This window comes from Haplochromis burtoni, unplaced genomic scaffold (assembly GCF_018398535.1).
Source record: "Haplochromis burtoni strain Fernald_Lab_line unplaced genomic scaffold, NCSU_Asbu1 Contig_42, whole genome shotgun sequence".
Lineage (NCBI taxonomy): Eukaryota > Metazoa > Chordata > Actinopteri > Cichliformes > Cichlidae > Haplochromis > Haplochromis burtoni.
Genome location: NW_024582403.1, coordinates 966,892 through 989,523, shown reverse-complemented (window position 1 = coordinate 989,523; position 22,632 = coordinate 966,892).

The window sequence follows — 22,632 nt, the reverse complement described above, 5'->3', positions numbered from 1 at the left end:
AGGAGGAAAGGGTTAGGGCTGTTATTGGCTTTGGGATTACTATGGCAACCACAGAGGAGAGCCCTCTTTGAGTGAAGGAATGAAATGGGTGGGTGTGTGTGTGTGTGTGTGGGGGGGGGGGATTTTAGTATTTCTGTTTTTCATTTCCACATTAAAATGAAATATTTAGTCTTAAATTTGCGCCTGTCTGGCTACTTTTGTGTAGTTTCTGTATCTGGAAGGGGCGCATGATGTGCGATTACACTTCTATACCCAAATATCGATTTCCTGTCAGTTCAAAGGATATATCAAACTAAATACTGGATTCGAGCACTGTGGGGTCACCAAAGCTTTTTGAATCTTTTTGTTTGTGCTTTAGTACATACATTATTCTTTTTAGTGGACGGTTTGGCATCATTTGCTGTTTCCAATGCTTTTAGCCTTTTTCTGTTGTTGTGTCAAAACAAAGCTGTTAGTTTTTTGGCATTTAATCAGATTAAAGTTTATTCATGTTTGGTCCCTTTTTAAAAAATGATTATAATTGTGTCATTCTAGTATAAAAATCAAATAGCAGAATTTCTTTTGCAATAAATTTCCCCACAAGTCACTGTGACCTGTTTGCACAATGTTGTAGTTTAAGTGCCAAACAACATGAAACCGTGTTCCTTGAGCTTCTGTGCGCTGAACGCTTTGTTAGAGCAACGTCGACAGCAGTGGGTCAGGCGCCCTTTTCTTCATCTTTTTAACATGTTAACATGATAACACACAGTTTCTGCAGATTTATGACTCTACAGCGGTGATGTAAATCTCCAGTTCCACGACCACATCCCAAAAGTGCTGCGTCGGATGGAGGTCTGGTGACTGTGGAGGCCGTTTGAGTAGTGAACTCATCGTGCAAGAAGCCAGTTTGATCCTCAGGTAGAGCGTAGCATTTAAACGAAGCTCAGTTTGTACTAAGAGGCCCAAAGTTTCCCCCACACCATCACACCACCAGCAGCCTGAACCTTTGATACAAGGCAGGATGGATCCGTGTTTTCATGTTGTTTACTTGGTCTGACTAATATCACGGGTCCATCAGTAAACCGTGTCTCATCTGCTTCTCCATATTTTATCTTCAGTTTCTGTCACCCTGTCAGGTTACAGCTGAGTGTAAAAATCGAGTGTAAAATTAGGATTACAGCTTTATCTAATGAACTGACGAGCACAGACAGAATAAGAAAATCTTATACTGTGAATGACAGAGCGGTGTGCACAAATGACTTCTTTCTCCACGCCACTATTTTTTTTAAAGATAAACGCGCACACATTCATATTCCTCGCTCCATTAGATTAAATGGAGGCTCTGCTCTTTATGTACCTGTTGCCATGGTGGATCGTGGTATTGGAGCTCTACCGATGATGGCTTTAACTCGAGCTGACGGTGTTCAGAGTTGATTGAACTAACTTCGGTCAGCCTTCTTGGAAATTCAGACTGGCTCATCTCAGCACTCGGACTTTATGGTTAGAGTTTGTTGAACCTCTTCTCTGTCTGGTCTGTGTTTTCCCAGCATCCCTCGTGCTCCTTGTTTTTGTCACGGATCCCTGTTTTGTGTTCCTCCTTGTGGTTTGTCATATATGGACTTTTGAACGAGCCACAATTAAAAAGGATCATTAATTTCTTCTGCCAATGACTTCTCATGATGCCCGACAGTTAAACAGGTTTTTGGAAGATTTTCCCATTTAGTGATGAGCCTGAATGCATGGCCTTCACCTCTGGACACTGCGACGACTATGCTTGTCTCTTCCAGGAGAATTGCAGTTAAACTTGAAAAAAAGTATCATGAGAACAACATGCTATCCTTGGTTTCTGCAGCTGCCTGTGTGCAGATAAAATAACTTTTCGTTTGGATTCAGTTTCCACATGTACAGTAGGGTTTCGGTGGAGATTCAGATTACTGCACAAGCCTACAAAAGTTACAAGCAACATAAACTAAAGGCCACAGATCCAGTGCTGTTAGGTAACACAAAAGCACCGTCCTGTAAGTACTGCTTCTTTTACTGTTAGACTTGATTTCAGGCTACACTTTTGTTTAATTTAAATTTAGTTTCATTGTTTTATGCTGTGCAAAAGAAAACAGCATTTTTTATGTCTCAGCGCTTGTTTGCAAGCCTTTTTGCAGGCTGTCGAGTTGTCATCAACTGCCCCACTCTTCCTGTTTCTGCTCTGTTAGAATTATGACAAAACTATGAGAAAAACTACTGTGACCATATGCACAAATATGTACAGAATGTATTAAGGGCTCTCACACTGCTTTGTGCCCTTTTATCTGACAAGGGAGGGGTCTGTTAGGAGGAATGACTGGTTAACTGGATGGATAGATGGAGCATCGAGAAGGTCTTTGACTTCCTGGGTGCAGCAGTCTAAGCAGAGATGCTTACACCTCCTGGTTCTCATTCTGGGAGTGATACCTGGACACTCCCAGAATTTTAAGACAAAGTGCAAAAATCAGTAACCTTAAATAAAGGCTGTAATTTTTGATCTCGTAATCAAGACCGACTACTCTACACACTTTGCTCCAAAATGTCCTTTATGTCTGATATTGAATGTACAACGTAAAGGACAAATATTTATCAGCCACTCTGTTGTGTGTCGCTGTGTGGCAGGCAGAGTGTGAACCCAAATGCAGAGCATGGAAAACAGACCTTTTACCTTTAGCTTTAATGCTGGCACACTCAGGGGAAATAAAATACAAAAATGACCTGTGTCATGGAGCCAAAAAAAACAAAACAAATCATAATCTAAGAAAAGACATGGAAAGAGGAAGCACACAGGGACATGATAGAGAAGAAGGGGAGACACAGCTGGTGATGAGGCTAAGGAATAACAGGTGGGAAACACGACAGGAACAAATGAGGGACAATGAGACAGAGCGAGTAAAAGTGAACATCACACACCCACGACAAGAAACTTTGCAAAATAAAACAGGAAACACAAGAACAGAAACTAAGATGTGATCTTGACTCAGACATGAAGATAACCAGACCGGGGAAACAAGACTAACTACAGCGACCTGAGACAAGGGGACAGGACAGAAAGAAAACACACTGGACTAAAAAAAGAGGTTATAATAATGACATAACTATGTTACTAGTATTTTAAAGAACCAAACTGAGACACAAGCGGTCCATAAAACAACAACAACAACAAAATAATGAACTCTAAACACTGGGTTAAAGCTCCAAAACCGAGACACATTCAGGATGTGCAACATGTTGTAGTTCATCACAGAATAGTTTGCACACAGCTGGCCTATACGTGTGTTTCCCAAGTCAAATCACACTACAGGCTCACTGCGTTTGTTTGCTCTCAAACTCACAAATTCTCGTTCCTAAAGCACTGAGCAACATCAGAGTCGCTAATATGAGATTCTTGGTCAATTTTAAATGCACAAAATGACGAGGAAAGAACTCCATAAGATACCAAATGATGTGATAGCTTGAAATATCACTTGGCCACACACTTACATGCTGTTAGACAGTCCTGATCAGGATCTTATTGATCAGGATGCTGGAGGCAGTGGTCCTGTTGGTTGGTGTGATTGGGTCCTTTCTATCACGGTTATGCTAACATCAGTAATACGGTCAATGCTGATGATTTCCCATATTTTCACGCTTTTTCGCATTTCCATCTGGTGGTGAACAAGATTCATTTGTTCTAACTGAATAAGCCTTCTTGACCTACCAGGGGATTTTCATTCTCATTATGTAGTGTATGGGATTTCTTAGGTTTCAAGAGGTTCAGCAGTACTGGGATTAGTGGTTGTTCAGGTAATAACAGACAAAGCACCAGGTGTAGTAGGCCTCTTTGTCTTGTTAAATGAAGGAAGCTGATTCAACACGGTCCTCCAAGCTGTAAATGTACCATTGGAAAATCACATTTTGTCCTCAAAAGCCAAACAAATGCATCTCTTGCATGAGCTGTTATAGTTGATTAACTGATAACTTGTGGCTGAATGTTCCCCAGAGGTATGCTATGAAATGTAGTTTTAAACACTAGTGCTAATGGGCTTGCTGCTTATTTTTCATGTACACAGATTAATGCAATTATTCATAAAACGAATCGTAATGGTGCTTCACACAGTGCTGCATTTTTACCTTTCGTCTTGTTTTCAAATTTTATTAATCAAGTTGCACTTCTTACTTATTGATATAATTAATAAAAGTGCTTATAGTAGCACTTAAATGGGGCGTTTTTGGCTGCTGTGTTTATTTAAATCTCAGTGTGGTGGTGAGCCGATTGTGAAATACAGCCAGCCAAGGACAAGAACACTTGTTTTTCCTGTACTTCTCACATGACAGGAACCTGTGAATTGTGATGGATGATGAGTCGATTGAGCTGCTACGTCATCGTCGTTCTGGTTTGGAAAAACAAAAGTCAAAAACGACTTCCCACATGTGTAATTACAGCAATCTTACCATAGAAAAACATTATGTTGCTCCTGTGATTTTCTGCAGAATGTCAATCCTGTTAACATCATTTCCCCCAAGTTTCTGTATGGTTACCCATTACTGTATCCTATTTTAAAATGTTCTGAGCATCATTTAGTTCTCACTTCCAGTAAAATACCCGGTTATTAGTCTGTTATTTTTTTTAAAAAAAAGCTTCTTTTTAGACCATGTGCCAGTGAAAAGCTATTAGGATCTTTCTGTTATGTAAGTCATCATGCTGTAAAACTGCATCATAAATCGCAGCCTTTATCAGGTCTTACTGATTGTTGCCGTGATTCTCTTAAAACTTTACCCTGATTGGCCTGTGAATGAGCAAACTGTTGGCTACTGTATGCACAATAAATCTGGCCTTAACGTTGCTCCTTTATCGTCTCTTTAACCGGCACAAAGTCTTGGAAGCAAACAAGCAGCTAATCAAGACAAAGCAGACTTTTATTACAGATCCACCAACACTACTGTAGGTGGATCTGTAATAAAAGTCTGCTTTGTCTTGATTAGCTGCTTGTTTATAGGTGTGTGTGTGTGTGTGTGTGTGTGTGTGTGTGTGCACATTTTTTCTTTATTTATCCTTTATTGATTCAAACTAGATTTAAAAGTGGCAGCCAATGAGAACAGGTCTCTAAAAACTAACTCAACAAACTTGGTTGAAGCAGTTATATCGCTCTCAGGGCAAATACGGCACCGCAGATCGACAGATCTTGGTGATGTTTCCATGTTTTCCACAGACTCCAGTCAGACTGTCTCATACGAAGCAAGAAATATTGTTCATATCATCACAATAGAGAAAACAAATGCATGCGTTTTTTTTTAATCCAACATCATGGATGTGTACCATCATCATCTGGCTGGTCTCTCTCTCAGGGATATGGAAATAGGTCATTCGAGGAGCTCAGAGTAGAACAGCTACTTCTCCCTCTAAGGATGAAAGAAACCGGTTGAGAGGATTCGGGCATCTGACAAAGATGGGCGTCTCCTGGGTGATCGGGCCAGACTTAGGTCACGCTGGAGATATTACATGTCGTGGCTGTCCCTGGATAAGCTGGAGGAGGTAGATGGGTAGAGGAAGGTCTGGGCTTTGCTTAGAAAATGGATCAATCAATTTGATAGACAGACCCACTCCAAATACACAGACAAGTATTACTAAAGCCTTTGTTTCTCAGTTCAGACAACACTGCATGCATTTAAAGTCTGAACTACTTACTTGCATTGTGAGCTTATTTGTCTGGACAGGTGTGGTGGAACTGGTTACTGAACCAGTTAAGCAAAGTAAAATAAGAAATAGAGACAAGCGCAAGCACTTCATTTAACCTTACTAGATATTTGCTTATTCTTTTCTTGATTGATTTGTTTTTTATTGAATTTTATTCTATTTAATAAAAGGATAATATAAAACATTTCATCTACGCAAACAAACTGTTGATAGAAAATCAAAGGTATCCAAATGGTATTGAAAATGAGTCAGGGGACTCTGTGTTTATGTTGTGTTTTTTTATTGTTCTGTGATTTAGTGTTTTTTCATGGTTTCCTTAGTTATTCTTTAGTACTTTAGAGATTTTCCAGTCCTTAGGTTTTGTCACTCTGCCTACCTTGTGTTCCTTGCGTCCTGGCTTCCATGTTCGTGTATTTCCTGTTTTATTTTGACAGTCCCCTGCGTCAGTGTATTCTGTTTTGCTTCCTCACTGTCTCGTCTCGTCTGATTATGTTCAGCTGTGTTCCCTGCCTGTGTGTATTTTCCTCTGTTCCTTGTCAGTTCGTCTGCGTTTCCTCTGTGTTTCCATGTCTCAGCTTCCTCGTTCCTGGTTTTCAGGTTTTTGCATGTTTTCTATGTTTCTCGGGTTGTTTTGGTTAGCTTCTCCCAGTTTAGGTTTCGTTAGTGTTTTTCAGTTCCTCCCTTCATTTGAAGGGCTTTGAAGTATTTGCCGCCAAATAAAGGCTCATTTTCAGTTTAAACATTCTCCTCCATCTATTTTCTGCGCTTGGGTCCAGACTCTCACGTCTCCAACCGTGACAGAAGAAGCCAGGGTGAGGTTACCGCTGTGACATTGTTCCATCTCATTTTGGAACTGTTATTCAATCAAAGCTGGATAAGAAGAAGCTCCCCATTCTGTCATGTTTTATCAGTTCAATTATAATAATTCAGTAACAATAAAAGCTAGGAGCAAGGACCAGTACAGGTACTGGTGCTGACAGGTGCTGCTAATCAAATGCACTCGATTAACTCGATCATCAGCAAGCGTGACCACCTCTTTAACGGCAGACGTTTTGGCAGTTTGACCAAAAAAGCTTGGCTGAAATGTGGTCATGCAGCACAATGAGCCCGAGCAAGCTAGCAAATCTACAACACTGGCTGAAAAGGAAAAGAATGAATGTATTTCAAGGACTCGGACAAATAACCCAACCCAATAATGTCAGAGACTGATGACTTCTAGTTATTTCTGCTAAAGGTGGTTCTACAAGCTAGTCATGCAACTGATAAAAGATTAGAACCTGTCTATAAAGTGTGAAAATAACCATAATTTTTCAGATGGCTACAACCAATAAAACCCAGAATCACAAAGAGTCATGTGATCTTCGTTCACTCCAATGGACCATGTCTTTTTATAGCAATGACTGATCATGCAGACTCGCAATAGCTCCAAAAGTTATTCAATTAAATTCGATTTTATTTATATGGCGCCAAATCACAACAAAAGTCGCCTCAAGGCGCTTCATAGATACAGAGAAAAACCCAACAATCATATGAACCCCTATGAGCAAGCACTTTGGCGACAGTGGGAAGGAAAAACTCTCTTTTAACAGGAAGAAACCTCCAAGAGAACCAGGCTCAGGGAGGGGCGGGGCCATCTGCTGCGATTGGTTGGGGTGAGAGAAGGAAGACAGGATAAAAGACATGCTGTGGAAGAGAGACAGAGATTAATAACAGATATGATTCAATGCAGAGAGGTCTGTTAACACATAGTGAGTGAGAAAGGTGACTGGAAAGGAAAAACTCAATGCATCATGGGAATCCCATGACGTTATCAACGTCATATTATTTGGTAGAGATATAGCAGCTCAGTTTGCTCTGTTCTGTTTTACCAGGTAAGTTTAAACCTGAGCACTGGTTCAGTTCAGGCCTTTGTCAACTGACTGTTGAAAACGTGAGAAAGCACACAGAGGGGAAGGTGTCATAAGTGTATAAAGTCAAAGGCAGGCTGTCCACGAAGGGTGTTTGTGCTTCGTTTATCAGCCAGCAGCATTAGTGATCAGCTGCTGCTCCTTTGTCAGCGTGGCCCCCGCTGACCCTGCCGGCGAGCACGCTCTGAACCGAACCAATGAGATCGGGTAAGCCTGATCCAAAAGCGCTGTGGCTCAGCAGCCGTGAACTCAAGAGGCACTTTAGCTGTACACTCTGTTAGGGTGAAAACTGGAGAAAATGTGCTGTCAAACCAAACCTACCATGTCACTGTTTCCATGGCAACACGGGGAGTGTTTGTCACAGGTGAGAGGGAAATGAAGATTGTTTTTTTTATTTAAAAAAAAGAACAAGAGAAAACCCATCATACGGTCAGCGTGAGTGATTAGTTTGTAGTAGCAGGTTTTGCATCTGGTATCTATGAAGAAAATAAAAATCACTGTTTTTATTAATAATTCTTAAAATGGAAAATGTCCAATGCAAGTTTCAAAAAATCTAAATATTCACATTTGAGAAGCTGGAGACGGAATTTTTAATGTTGATGTTTAGGTTTCGTAAAATGATGAAACTTAATAAGGTGCATGTGTGAAATCTGACGATTGAGGGCTACAACTTTTAAGAAAGCGCAATCAGTATTCCTGCATCCATCCCACTCCTGTATTTACCAACATCGCTGTGGGGATAAAAGTGGCGCAGTGATGAAAAACAATGTTTGCATTTATCTTCCTTTATTTGTCATAAAAGACAGGAAATGCCCACCTCTTTGACAGCCAGTATTGATTTTTATTAAGGGAACAAAACGGCCGAAGCTTCCCCTTTCACTAAGAAAACACAATGAACTGGATGGAAGGAAATGAAGGCAGTTACATTAAATAGTCATCAACACCCTGGAGACAAGGCGAGGGCTATTTTCCTCCTTAATCTCTCATCATATTAGGATGATATCAAGGGGAGTGCTGTAGCATTTGTTCTCCCACAAAGCAGCACATTATTCACCTCTTCCTGACGCGATGTCCTTATAAACAAAAGCACACTACACAGTTTCATCTCTGCAACTCTTGTTCCCTCAACCTTTTACGATGCGTCCTCTTCTAAACCTCTATTTCTTCTCACCGTGTAGAACGACAGCTTTCCGATTAACACTTTGAGGCCGGTCTGTAAGCTGTGTGCATGTCTGCACAAGCTGAGATATAAGAGGCTCCTTTTGCGCATTTGATTGCACAGAATATTCAAAGACAAAAGCTGCTGCACAGACAAAATTGTGCAATCCAGATAAAAAGTAGCTTTTGTTTTTTTAAATTGTGTGATAGAGTCCATCTGCTTTTCAAATCTGATGTAAAAGCTGTTTTTGGAGTCCAAATGTTCCTTCAGATTGCAAAAGTGAACACTGTGGCAGCGCTGAGGGTTTAGCTTTTCTCTCTGGGTGTTTAATAAGAAGCATTCCTTCTAGGGGTCCATGGAGGTTTTGTAGGGTTGCTGAAGTCAGTACAGTTGATATATAATGACCTGCCAACCTGTGATTTACTGCAGAGTGAATGTTGGGCAAACACAGCCTAGAAAAGTTTACCTTTGGATATGCTCACTTCTTACAAGTCACTGAATTTCACTGACCTTCCATGGCACGGTCACCACATTACTCTTTATCTTTTCCTGTGTAAATATCCTTTAACCATCAAAGTACATATTAAAAAGCTTTAATTCTAAGCTGATAAAACAGTCGCGTCGAGGCAGGAAACTTAAACACTGGAGTAAAAGTAGACAAACTTAAGTATTCACGATAATGAAAAAAAGCCAGATAGCGAAGGCATGTAGGACACACAGTGGAAATGATGATTGGAGGGGAAATGCACAGAACAATATCAGGGTCACACCACCTACCTCTGTGTGTGTGTGTGTGATGGTCACCCTGCTGAACTGCTGCAGCAGGCCTTTGTGTGGTGTCTGCATAGATGATGCTGCTGCAGTGATGCTACAGTTAGAGAAAGTGGAAGCAGAAGGAAAAATGCTGCCCTTTACTGTGAATGGAAATGGATAACATATTACTCCATTGGTATATGGATAACAGATCAGTTTTCTTTGTGGAAAAATCTACAGGTCTATACAGACTCTCAGCTTCATCGCCTGTTTAATTGGCTGTCTGCTTTCAATGGGACACCAGCTCTGTAACTGATTACTCTAAAGATATTACATGTGCACAATATTCTCGAAACATAATATTAAACAATACTGTGCAAAGGTTTCAAGCCACTCCTCAACTGTTTCTAGTTTACTCAGAAAACGTGAAAGAAAAAGTTTGTATATTTAAAAAGAACTTAAAAGTCAATGAATTGAACTTTGAACTCTCTTAAGCTTTCTTATAATTTCTTAAAGCAGTCTTCGGGAAAGTTCTCCAGGCTTCTTGAGCAACAGTAAAAGTTGAGTGACTTTTGTTTTGTTCCCAATCCACGCCTGTTAGTGTTCCTGTCATGAACTCAAGGTTCACCCAAAGAATGGACCAAAATGCAGACACCAACACACGTAAAATAACTATTTACAAGAAAGTTTATTTTGATAACAGAAAATGCTTAACAGGTTGAGAGTCAGGTTAATAAGGGACACGGGGAATCAACTACTGGAGCGGGGGAAGGATTGTCCAAACAAACTGGGTCACTGGAGTGGTCACAGCGAGAGACAGAGGAACCTGAGGGATTCTGAAACAGATGGAGACATTTACTGGTGAGTGATTATCCAGGTCCAGGTTTACAAGCTCTGAGGAGGGGAGGTTCCAGGGAATTTCCAAAGAGTCCGAGGTTTAATGGAAGGCTGACAGGCAGGCATGCAGGCAGGGAGATGAAACGGATATCCAGGTGAGTTAAAACCGTGGAAGCAACCACCTCTGAACACAGGGAAACACAGAGAAAGACAACTAGAAAGAGTTTCAGGAGGTCAGCCTAGTTACTGGCAAGGGAAAGGAGGTTGCACAGGTTTAAGAAGCTCTCCTGCTGATTGCTTGGAGATGAAGTGCAGGTGAGGTGCTGGAGGTCCCATGCAAAAAGGGAAGGACCAGCTGCCATAGGTGGAAAACCTCCCAGACACTCCCACAGACCATGGTAGAGAGTTTGTGTCACAGTCCCTCTGTCCTCACCGGTTGACTCATGCGTGTCTGTATGTGTGGGGTTTGGTTGTAGGGCAGAAGCAGGACTCTGCCTCCAAACTTGTTGTTGCCACTTCTCAGACCTTCAGTCCTTGCTGAATCATTGAATTGCTGCAGTTGGTAAAGTCCAGCTTCTATCTTTGTGATGTCGCTGCTCACCAGCCTTTTCGCTGTGTACAGATCCTCCAGGAGAAGCATGCGCTGGAGAGCAGTGAGCTGTTTTGTGTCTGTCGAATCAAATGAATCTGTGGAAAACCCTGCCTCGAGGGGACGGTCACTACTGTTGGTCATATTGTGTTGTACATTTCACAGTAAATAAACACAATCAACTGTGACTTTTGGAGTCTTACCCTGAGCGTCTCTAGACCTGTGATCCCTGACAGTTTAGGATGACTGAAGCCACTGCCAGTCAGACAATTTCCACAAAATATGGTCGATTAAAAACCGAATGGTACCATCAATTTGGCGTTTCATCAAGTCTGACAAGATTCCCAGCAGCACTGGCCCCAAACTGGTGACAGAGCCTCCAGCTTGTTTTACAGATGGCTGTTGTATCTTTCTCCTGACTTCCTCCGTGCAAATTTTAACTCATTACTTGATCCTGTTGCCACTGATTTTCAGTCCGGTTGTAATTTGCCATACCCCAGCCTTTTCTCCCAGTTTCCCCAGTGTGAGGGTGCTGGGAAGCATCTCGCTCACTAAGGTGAAGCACACACCTGCAATGTCTAACAGGAAGTTTTGGTTTTGTTATGTTTTTGTTTTGAAGTCCTCTCTCTCTTTTGAGGTCAACTTCCTGAAGGTCTAATTCAGGGGTGCCCAATCCCGGTCCTCGAGAGCTACTATCCTGAAGCTTTTAGATGCATCCCTACTCCAACACGGCTGAATCAGCATGCCGTCAAGTTTGGCAAAGGCCTGATAACAAGCCATTCATTTGATTCAGGTGTGTGGGAACAAGGATGCATCTAAAAGCTGCAGGACGGTAGCTCTCGAGGACCGGGATTGGGCACCCCTGGTCTAATTCATGGAGTTCACCCATGATTACAGGCTAATGATGTTCACCTGAAAGGAGTTCCCTAATTATCCACTGTTAGTGGGGTAAACCATCAGATGAGGGCTGAGGGTGGGAGTGGGGTGAATCTTTAGTTTGATTTAGTTAGTTTCTGTATTATTTAACTGGGGTTTGTTTGTAGTCAGATGTATGTGAGGTGTGTTAAAATGACTGTAGTGTTTGACTGTATATGTTTATTTGTAGCTGGAGTGTGTTGGGGGAAATTGTTTAAATTTTATTGGTGGTGGTATGACCGGTTCCTATTTAAGGAGGAGGGGTCTTGGGGGCGGGCTGGGTTGTTTGTGTTTTGATGTGTTGCTGCTGAGAGTGTGAAACCGTGTGTACCTGTACGAGAAATATAATCAGAGCTCTGAAAAACGACTGAGGGCTCATGTAGTTATTTTTTGCCGTCTGGTCCCCTTCACGTTACCTTGCGACCGCTACACCCTCCTTAAGAACGATTCCTTGACAGGCAACCCTTCTGTGAGATTATTTCAGATGATGCTTCAGTGAACAGCAGATGGTGCTTTTCTTTTATACTTGAATGATTCACAGGTCAGTCTTAAGTAGTGTAAGAAACAAAAAATGAAAATGTTCAGGTGCAAAGATTGGACTTAAAATGAGTGAAAAAGCAGCCAATGTCCAAAGAGAAAGAGCTCCAGAAAGCCTGGAAAACAAAAAAAGAAAGAAAGGAGTGGCTCAAAACTTTTGCACAGCACTCTATAAGCATTTCTTTTCTATTTTATTTTTCTTGAAACCACTAGATTGTGACAGTAAAATTCAAACTGTGCCCAACCCAGAAACCTCTATCGACTGCTGCAAGCACACTTCAAATTTCTCCAAACGTCTGCTGCACACAAATAAAACAAGAGGAGATGTGGCGATAAAAGCTCTTCACACAGGACTACTCTTATCTGGGAATCTCTAGTAATTTATCAGGTTTTCTGCAATCTTAATCCCATGCCATCACGCCGTGCCTGTAATTTGTGAAGTTAACATTTCACCACAAACCTGTCATATTTTGCAAAAAACACAGAAGTACTGTGATGTTAATGTGATAATGACAATGAGCACCTTCAACCTTTTTTTTTTTTTCCTCCAAAGTGGTTTTGTGTTCTCCACCTCCTCCTTCTTTCTCCTTTCTGGAATGAGGCAGGAAAGACGCAGACATCAGGTTGTAATAATACTCCTGTGCAAACATTACACGAAGGAGGTGACCTTAAAGTAAAAACAGGAATTGGAAGAGCAAACCGTAGTGCTCTGGAACTTGTGTAGGCTTCTATTTAATTCACAAGGCATGCAGAACGGTTAAAATTTCATACTAAACCAAACACCTGCAGACTGAATACATGTGCAGTTACACTCCCAGATGTAACAATATGCAGATATGCAGGAGGCCTATTACTGAGACGGAGCACAGAGGGGAAGTAGAAATGCTATAAAAGACTGCAGACTATTGAGTGATGAAAGAAAGGGATGGTGTTTTGAGATGAAGTGCAGAAATGCCACGAGTGAAACCTGAATTCCTTTGAAGGTGTGGGCATTGATCTGCCATCAGCAGGTTTTTAAGCTGCCCGTTCTGAGACTCTTAGCGCTCGCAGTTATGTTGATCTACTCTTCATGGCCTGAGTAAACATCCAGGGGAGTTAGGCAGCTGAGAGGCTTTAGTGTTCTTTCAAGAACAAATCTTAATGGTTTATTTGCCATCCAGAATGCACTTTAAGATCCGTCTTTTAACAGACAGCCTCGATTTCCTGTTCTGGAGAAATCAGCGGCAGGTTGCCCACGCTGCCGTGAACATTGTTTGCTGTCCAGATTAATCAGTTCTGATAAGAGGAAAAGAATAAAATGATGTGTGTGTGTGTGTGTGTGTGTGTGTGTGTGTGTGTGTGTGTGTGTGTGTGTGTGTGTGTTACGGATTAGGCGGCATACCTTGAAGTTGCCATGGTGACTGGCAGGCAGCAGACACCTGTGAATTAACATTAGTGCTGCAGCACCAGGATCTTAATTAGAGACGCAGGGAAAGAGCAGGATGGCCGTGCGATTCAGAGCGTTATCCGGGCGCTTTATCAGCGCGCTGCTTCCATAAAATCAAAGAGAATTAGCTTTCAAATGAACAGGTGTCAGGCACTGGAAGAGAGGGATGAGTGAGGACAGGTTTTTGCATTTACAAAAAAACTAATCAATTTAAGCGTAATCTGGTCCTCGGGACATTTTATGGAGAGGAGCTTCTGAATCAGAACTGGAGTTGTGATCAAAACCGCTACAGGAACTGAGTAAATGGCATTTTTTTGACGCGGTAATTTTGCACCTTGCAGGAAAAAACCAGGCATGGAACAAGAGAAGCTCGTCTTTGTCAGGGTCGGGGTCTATGACCCAGCGCTTTCATTTGGTTTTTGATCTCTTTTGTTATAATTTGAAGATAATGTTAAGTTCTAGGTTCATTATTTAGTTGCCTCAAGTTTAATCTATTTATGTTTCACTTACGTCTTCTGGTTAGTCTCATGTATTTCTGTCTGTAAATTCAGGTTGTCAGGTTTGTATTGTCATGTCTGCATCTTATGTTTCCTGTTTTATTTTGAAAGTCTGTGTCCTATGTCAGTGTAGTCGGCTTTGCTTCCTTTTGTCTCCTTATATCAAGCTTAAATGTGCTGCTGTTGTTTAGCGCGACACCCGCTGGTTTCTTCTTTCTGGTGCAAAGTGGGCGAAAAGCCGATCAGCTGATCATTGATCAGTTTCATGATTGAAGTAGCAACAGGAGAGGGAGGGGGGAGGATGAGAGGAGAAGAGGCAGCTGTGCAGCAAAGACAGGATAACTCCAGCATTGTGTCTTTTTCCATTCTAGCTGAAGTACGTAACAAACTGTGTTCCTTCTCACCTCAATACAAAACGCGTAATATTTTCTCTGAATGAGGGACAATTCCGTTTTTTAAGGAGCAGTTGGCAACTCTACTATCTCATTGTTCATGCTGTTACAAAAAAAACCCCAAAATCATCGGCCCATAAAAATGAAAAATCACCATCGGGCATACCGGGCCAGTCCAGGTCAATGGATATGACATTTACCCAACAGTATGATGATATTAATAGATAAACCGCAATAGACCCTGTGCACGAGAAAATGCTAACTTCCTGTTTTAAGACTAGATGTAGAGTTGGACGTTTCCGGTAGCTTAATTTTGCAGTCAATCGCTACTGCGAAGATGGACCCAAAAATCATACAAAAATCGAACACAACACCCGCGATAAACAAGGGACCACTGTATACAAATACTGAGAAATATAAAATTTGAATCCTTTCTCTCTTTTGCTCTGAGGTGCGAGGGAAAAAATATCGACAAGTCGATGAACATCATCTACAGATACATTCGGTAAATGCCCAAGACATCTTGAGTAATGTAAATCGCCGGAAACGAAGCGCCATACAGGAGTTTCCCCACCGGAAGTAGCATATGCTAAGGCGCACATAGTTTTTTGTAAAAAACCCACCAAGTAATTTTAATTGCCTAAACCTATATATTTAAATGTGTAATAAGAAAATGCCCATTAAGTGTCCAAACATTAGAATTTAGTTTCATGCTTTGCATGTGGGTGAATGTTTTGTGTTTCATCCGCCACAACTTCATCACGTGTCTACCCCTACAAGCCAAGCTATGACATCACAACAGTGTTATTGGTCTGTAGCAATGAGGGTGCTGGAGGGGTATGAATACAGTGATGTAGAGGAAAACCAACATGGGGATATCAGGCGCACCATTTCAGTGCGGTGCTTGCAGGGTGTGTAATTTTCTTGTTAAAATAATAATTATCTACTCTGTCTATTTCCCCTGAACCTGGTCTCCATTTGTTTTTTGATTATGATAATTCACTTTCAGATGCTTTAATAATGCCTCATGTAATTGACTTGAATCCTGAGTAATTTGTGAGTCATGTCACGAGGAGCTTGTTTATCTGTTTACTTCACAGTCGTTGATTCGTTTGTCGACCGCGCAGATTCAGAGAAACACGGAGAAAAAAACAAAAACTATAGCGTCTCTTGTTTCAGTGTTATTTTTAACTACATTCGATATAAACAACTCATCTCACCCCTGATTAAATTGTTTTTGTTACTGTTAGTATTTGATTGAACTTTATGACCTTTCTGTCAGGTGGAGTTGACAGACCATGACGTCCTCTGATCCAGTGTTAGTTGCAGGGAGGTGCACAGGAGCAACAGGTGAGCGGGTGTTAGCAGAAAGAGTTGTTAGAGCACACTCGCTCTGCTTTCTCTTAATGCAGATAAACAGGAAGAGCTAAAGGCAGTGAGAATGAAGTGAGCTGCTGGAACTATTAATTGTCTTATACTTTTTCCATTATTGCCTTATTAATTACTTGTGATGCAGGAAATGTCAGATCGGTGCCCCTTATTCTGCCTGTCACCTCATTTAACGAGCAAGTAAGGGAGGGTTTTTAAATCGACATGAAAGCTCCTGCAGAGAGGGTTTTCATGGAAACTCAGAAGGGTGCTTATTAAAACACTCTGTGTTCCAGACAAAGTAGAAAGCTCTGTTTTACAATCAGGACGATACACGGGAATGTGTTTGTCTCTAAAATTATGTTCAGTATAGTGCTTTTTAAAAATATTGGGAGTTTTTAAAAGCTCAAGTGCTTTTCTGGTTTCAGGTTAACAGTTTCACACAGCCTGAAAGGCTCCTTTACGTGGTTTTTGCACGTCTGCCTGTGTGGCACTTCAGAAATAATGAAAAGGCAGCACTTACTATCCAAACCTCTTGTACAACAATCATTCTTTACTCAGGCAGAGCTGTGAATCTGTTTAATTCGTGCACCAAAAATAGAAATTAATGTTGCCATCCTGTGAGGATTGAGGTTGTTAATAGAAGAAGTCTGGATCAGAACTTCCCCCTCTCTATATCTTGAGCGCAACTACCAGTTAAATGATGTGCAATCAAAGTGAGCAATCAAAATACAGAATTTAACCTTTATTAAAGCAGACAAATGAAAACACAGACATCAATTTCAGAGGCTCTTCAGCATCTGACTTGTTTTCACTGCATTGCCAGAATCACTTGTTATTGATAAGCGGTATCTGCAGATGCAGGAAGCGGCACTCTCAGCACTAGTCGATGCATTGCACATCGAGGTTGGTGTCAGATGCATAGTGTGAGTACAGAGTGGTATTTGTCCATTGTACAGCATTCAGTCTTTTCCCTTTTGCCTGTTCCACAGTCGCCTGTCCCGTCTGCATACATTTCTGGGAAGCGTGCCGTTAACTGTTGTTTTATTGTGTTTGCTTTAACTGTTCTGTGTGGTTGGCATGGCAGCGCAGGTTAGTGATGTTATCGCAATTCAAATAAGGATAGGGACTATAGACACAAGCTAGTGAACAATAGCTGATCTGTTAACACAGCAAAAACAAGAGACACACACCTTTGTGCATTTTGTGGCTTGTGCTGCGCGTACTGTAGAATTTAAACAACTGTGTTTAAAGACTAGCTGCAGTCATGACTCACACTCAGTTGGTTTTTAAATGCATTATATGCATTACTTTAGAAGGTAAGCGACGGTGTGTGTTTCTAGTCAAAACTATCACATCAAGCTCAAAACTAGGAAACACTACAGGTAGGATTGACAGCTAAGTAGAAAATCTGCTACATCGCCTTCAGCTGCACATGATACACAGTGATACTGTTGCCTCACAGCTAGAGCGTCCTGGGTTCAGGCAGTCTGTGTGCGGGAGATCCATCTTCTTCTGCCACTGGAAAAACATGCAAGCAATGCTATGTTGCTGAGAAGTGTAAAGTGATTACAGTAAAGTGTTTCTTTGTAACGCTGTTACACCCAACTCTGCATATGAGCATCCAGTTTCCTCAGTTTCTCAGTCAGATTCACCCCTCACTCATGACGCCCGGTTTAAACAAATCAACATGGTGACAGACAAAAAGCTTCACTCAAGGCTTTAAATGAGGAGTCGGAGGAAAGAAACAAAGTGGTTTTCATTTTGAGATTTACTGTGACTGACATCACCAGAAAAGCAAGAAAAGATCTTACACATCAGCCCTGATACCTCCTCGATCTCATAACTAACTTGTAACTAAAGATAAGCCCGGAGGTCATGAAAGTGACCATGACAGAGACCCTAATGGAAGGATGTTGACATAAGAAGAGAAAATGCTCTCAATTATGGAGACAGTCAAATGGTTCATTTATGTTTGATGTGTGGTTTACATTTGTGTGGCTGTTAATAAAGTTAGTGCTCTCTAGGGGGCGTATGCGTTCATCAAAATGGCCGAAGGCTGATGTGTGTTTATTCCTCCCTAAATATCGTCGGTGAAGTTTGCCATGCACGTCAGATTTTCCTGCGCATTTTCATACCTCTGCCAACAAGGGAGCAATGCTGAATAGATTCTTTGGATGAGATACCCCAATCATCTGCAGACGATGCACACGATGTATTAGGGCTGTGCGATATGACCAAAATCTCATATCCCGATATAAAACATCTATCGTCCGATAACGATATAAATCACAAAAATGTAACATTTTCTGTAAATTCTGTGAATCTCGGGTAGCTGAAGTGTTTCCAGCTGGGCGTCGTGTATCTGGAGTCGAGTGTTTTACCAATGCATGAAACTATACATTTTTAGACATAGGTTGTAACAGCCGCCGTGTTCTTTGCGGCGTGCTGCAGGGAAAAGCCTGTTGTTTGAGTCTAAGGTTTATTTTTTAGCACCAGACGGCTCTTTTTTAATTCTCATCCGTAAATACTCTGCATACTATTTCACGTGATTCAGTTTATTTTGAAAAGTCTCAACAGGATCTTGAGCTTTATTGTGAAAGATTTATGTGGAAAATAAACAAGCGGACACGTGATGGTTTTACCTTCATTGTTGCTAACGACAAAGCATAAAAACAGGTGCTTGTCCGTCGATAGTGTGGTTATATTAAAAATAAGAGAAAGAACTTTAAGAAATTAATATAGGTGGATGTTATGCGTCTCCTTCCTCGTTGCATGTCATCTCTGAGCTGTTATAAGAAGGATGTAGTCATCATCAGCTTAACCGCACACCTACTTGTCTGTTGACAGATGGGAGTTCCTTCCAGATTAAATTATCTCCATCAGGCGGACAGGTGCTTCAGTGTAACTCTGACACATTTACCCCCAGTGACAGTGACCGCGGTATTGTCTTCATTGTCCCGAGTGTGTGCGTGATCTTGCAAAGAAAGGCTGACTACAACTATCCATCTGTGCCTGCACTCAACAGTAGTTGCTGCGATGTGCTGCTCGTGTCACTTTTTTCTGTAGCAGCTCACGTCCCACAGTACAGGTTACCCACAAGGCTGCATTCCTTAAAGACAACAGCTTAAGCAAAGTAACAAGAGCATCGCTCATCAGATTTCATCCCAAGGATTGACTATCAGGTAATTTACCAATGGTGATAGAGTAGCTGGGGTTGAAACAAGCATCCAGAGAGGCTGACTCTTTCTGGAGTAAGTATGGGAATATGAGAGTTCACTACTCTGTGAAAGATGGTGCTGACTAATAGTTGAACAATTTAGCAATAAATTAAGATTAGGGTTTAATGTCTGTGAAGGTTCTCAGTCATCCAGGTCATCGTAGTCAAAGGAGCTTGCAAAGAAAAGCGTCTGGACTTCTTTAAGTTGCTTGAAGACGTTTCACCTCTCATCCGAGAAGCTTCTTCAGTTCTAAGGTCAAATGGTGGAGAGTCACAGATTTAAACCTAGTGGGAGTTTCCCCCCACAGAGGGACAAAAGGACCCCTGATCATCCTCTAATCGCCTGAGCCAAGGTGTGAACCTGGGTGTGGGTCCCAATCAGCCAGGGTTTCGGGTGAGCTCATTGTGAAACCTGGCCCCACCTTATCATGCGAATTCCTGAGGTCAGATGGCCCAGGATGTGAGTGGCCGTTAAGGCGTCTGGGGAGGGATCTCAAAACTGGATTATAGATGGCAGAGAGTTGGTGTCGTAAACCACCGCCTCTGTTCAAAGATGGTCGCTCACAGTGGACAAATATGGCTTCTTAGGGTTTAATGTGCAAAAAATTGCAGGCTTCATCACCTCGATACATGCTGTCATCGAAAGACTCAGAGAAACTGGGGAAATTTCTCTACACAAGGAAGAAGGAGGAAAACCAGGACTTAAAGTTAAAACTGGGGATGCACTCACCGACTGGCCAAGGACTGGAGTTGGACAATTTCCAGACCAGAGTGCTCAGGCTGAACCTGTGACTCAGCTTCAGGAGACAGTCTGTTTCATCCATGCATTAACACAGGCACAGCGGTACAGCTAGATAGTGATGCGCACACTCGCAGCCAAAAGCTAACATGTTTTTGTGTAGATGATTTTCGCTGTGACTAAGCACAAAGTTCACCAAGGTAAGCCCAGATGGACCTCTATGAAAACGTTTGTCACAACACACCTTCTGTCATGGTCCTGAGTCTGTTGACTCAGTGTTTTGTGTTAATTAATATTATCTTATGTCATCTGCTAAGATTTCTAGTTCCTAGGTTTTGGTTCCCATGTTCCCTCTGTTCTAGTTCAGTCAGGTCTCTGTGTAAAGCCCGTGTCTCTGAGTCTGTGTCTTTGGATGTGTGTTGAGCTTCCTGTTTTATTGTGAAGGTCAGTGTCTTATGTCAGTGTATTCAGTTTTGCGTCCTCCCTGTCTCATCATGTTAATTAGGTTCAGCTATGTCTCCCTCCTGTGTGCAGTTTCCCTCTGTGTACAAGAGGGCGTGCTCTCGAAAACGCATACATTTCAAAACTGTGCTTTCGCGTCGCAGTGTGGACACCGAAAACGGAGACTTTCTAAAACTATGACGCATGCTAGTCATAAGATGCAGTCATGTGACCAATTAAACTAAGATAGCGGAGGGCATTATACAGCAGTTGTTTTGATTACTCTCAATTTTGACAACCTTATTAAAGATTAATATCAGTTTGTGCATGCTCCAGATAGCTTTTCTTGTTATTGTTATTGTTAGTCCATTTAAAAAAAACCCTCTGTGCTTTTCCTCAACATTTTGCTGCGACGTTTCAAAGAGCTGGAAAGTAAATAAGCGGCATACACAGTACTAGAAGGCAGTTTCAATATGGACTCACAACTCTGTGAAAAGAACAGAAAAGGCTAGTGTGGACGCGGAGCGTTTTCAGACAAAAACGCTGTTTTCAAATCTATCCGGGCAAGTGTGTCACGTAACAGTGGGTGGGTGTAAAGTACTCACTTTCATTTAATTATTTGCTGGTAGCAGAGCATTTTATTTTTAGTTGTTTAAATGAGAGAAGGACCTTTAACTAGTTTGGGGGGAAATTGTAAAGTCGAATAATTTCTTTAATTACAAAAATAAAATGTAATAAAATAAAGCAGTATCGGGATTGTCACAATGTCAAAAAACTGGAAATTAGTTGGGAAACTGCAGTCAGTGCACTTCTAGTTAAACCCCCGCCAATATCCAGAAACATGGCTTTCTTCGTAAACTCATTCAAGAAAGGGCAGGAGAACAATGGACGTCTGGATTTAAAAGGACTCTTAACTCTTTTGACAGGATCACTGCAAGTTATGCAAAACACTTTTTGAACCTGAACGTTGCATCTTTAGAGCTTAGCTCACGATTGTTCTCAAATCCTGACTGACAGTGTTAGAAACTTGATCCAGAATTCAGCTAAACCTAATGAAACTGGATGGACTCGTGTTACAGCTGTAACATAAACAACACTCCCACACTGTTTTCAGTTTGTATCCTACAGTAAAGCCACCACAGCATACCTGGAGTGCTTTCGTAACCTCACCTGACTTTTGTCCTAAAGAGAAGCATGAGATCATCTCAGAGATCTGCGACATGCTTTTCTGTGTCAGCTCTTAAAACATCATAGGTGTAAAGGCTGTGACGTCACCCACAGATTTCCAGAGGCACTGTTTTAAGCTCACTGCTCCTTTCAAGTTGCACAATGGGTTCCTGTCAAGAGGATGAAAGAAAAAAAAAAATCCCTCCTCCATATTCATCGTGGTTTCATCCAGTAGGAGTCAATTATGTTCACCGCTGTGTGGGTGTTCCTGAAGTGTACATGTCATGGTAACTTCACAAGAAGCAGAGGAAGCTTAGTTTTTTCTTTAATACAGCGCTGCTTGAGCCTGTTCCAGCGGCTAATAATCAGTAGGTGAACAGGTGCTCTCTATTGATCCTTCCTAAGAGTTACATAACAGAGGACGCCGAGCCTCCTCGTTTGCTTCATGTATGTTTTCAGTTCATTTCAGAGAGAAATGAAAAATAAAATGTAGCTTCTGACCTCGCGCTCTGCTACAGTGTGTGTGTGACAGGTACATGTGAGAATTAGCTTCCATTCATCCATGAAATGTAAAATAAAGTTTCTGTTATCAGCAAAGCTGTTTGCACAGGAACAGCAACAGCGGGGCTCTTATCGTTATGAAAACTTAAATTTGACAAATATTTAAATATAAAGGCATCCCATACAGCTATGCATGGATATGTAGATATCCAATTAAATTATAATTTTGAACACAAGCAGGGAAAAGACTGATAGGCACTAATTGTTTAATGGAAAAAGTGCAAATACGAAGATTAATTTCTGGGTGTGATGAATTAGATAATGGCATTTTTCTGGGCTGACTTTCCATCTTTTACCATTTAAAATAACATTTCGACTGATAGGAGCAGATCTTTTGCTTTATTTATTTCCTTTATATTTGTTCCCTCTATTGTGACGGGGAAACAAAGCAAGCGTCATAAAAGATGTAAACGTCTTTTAAAGAGCACAAATTTCCTTGTACAAAAC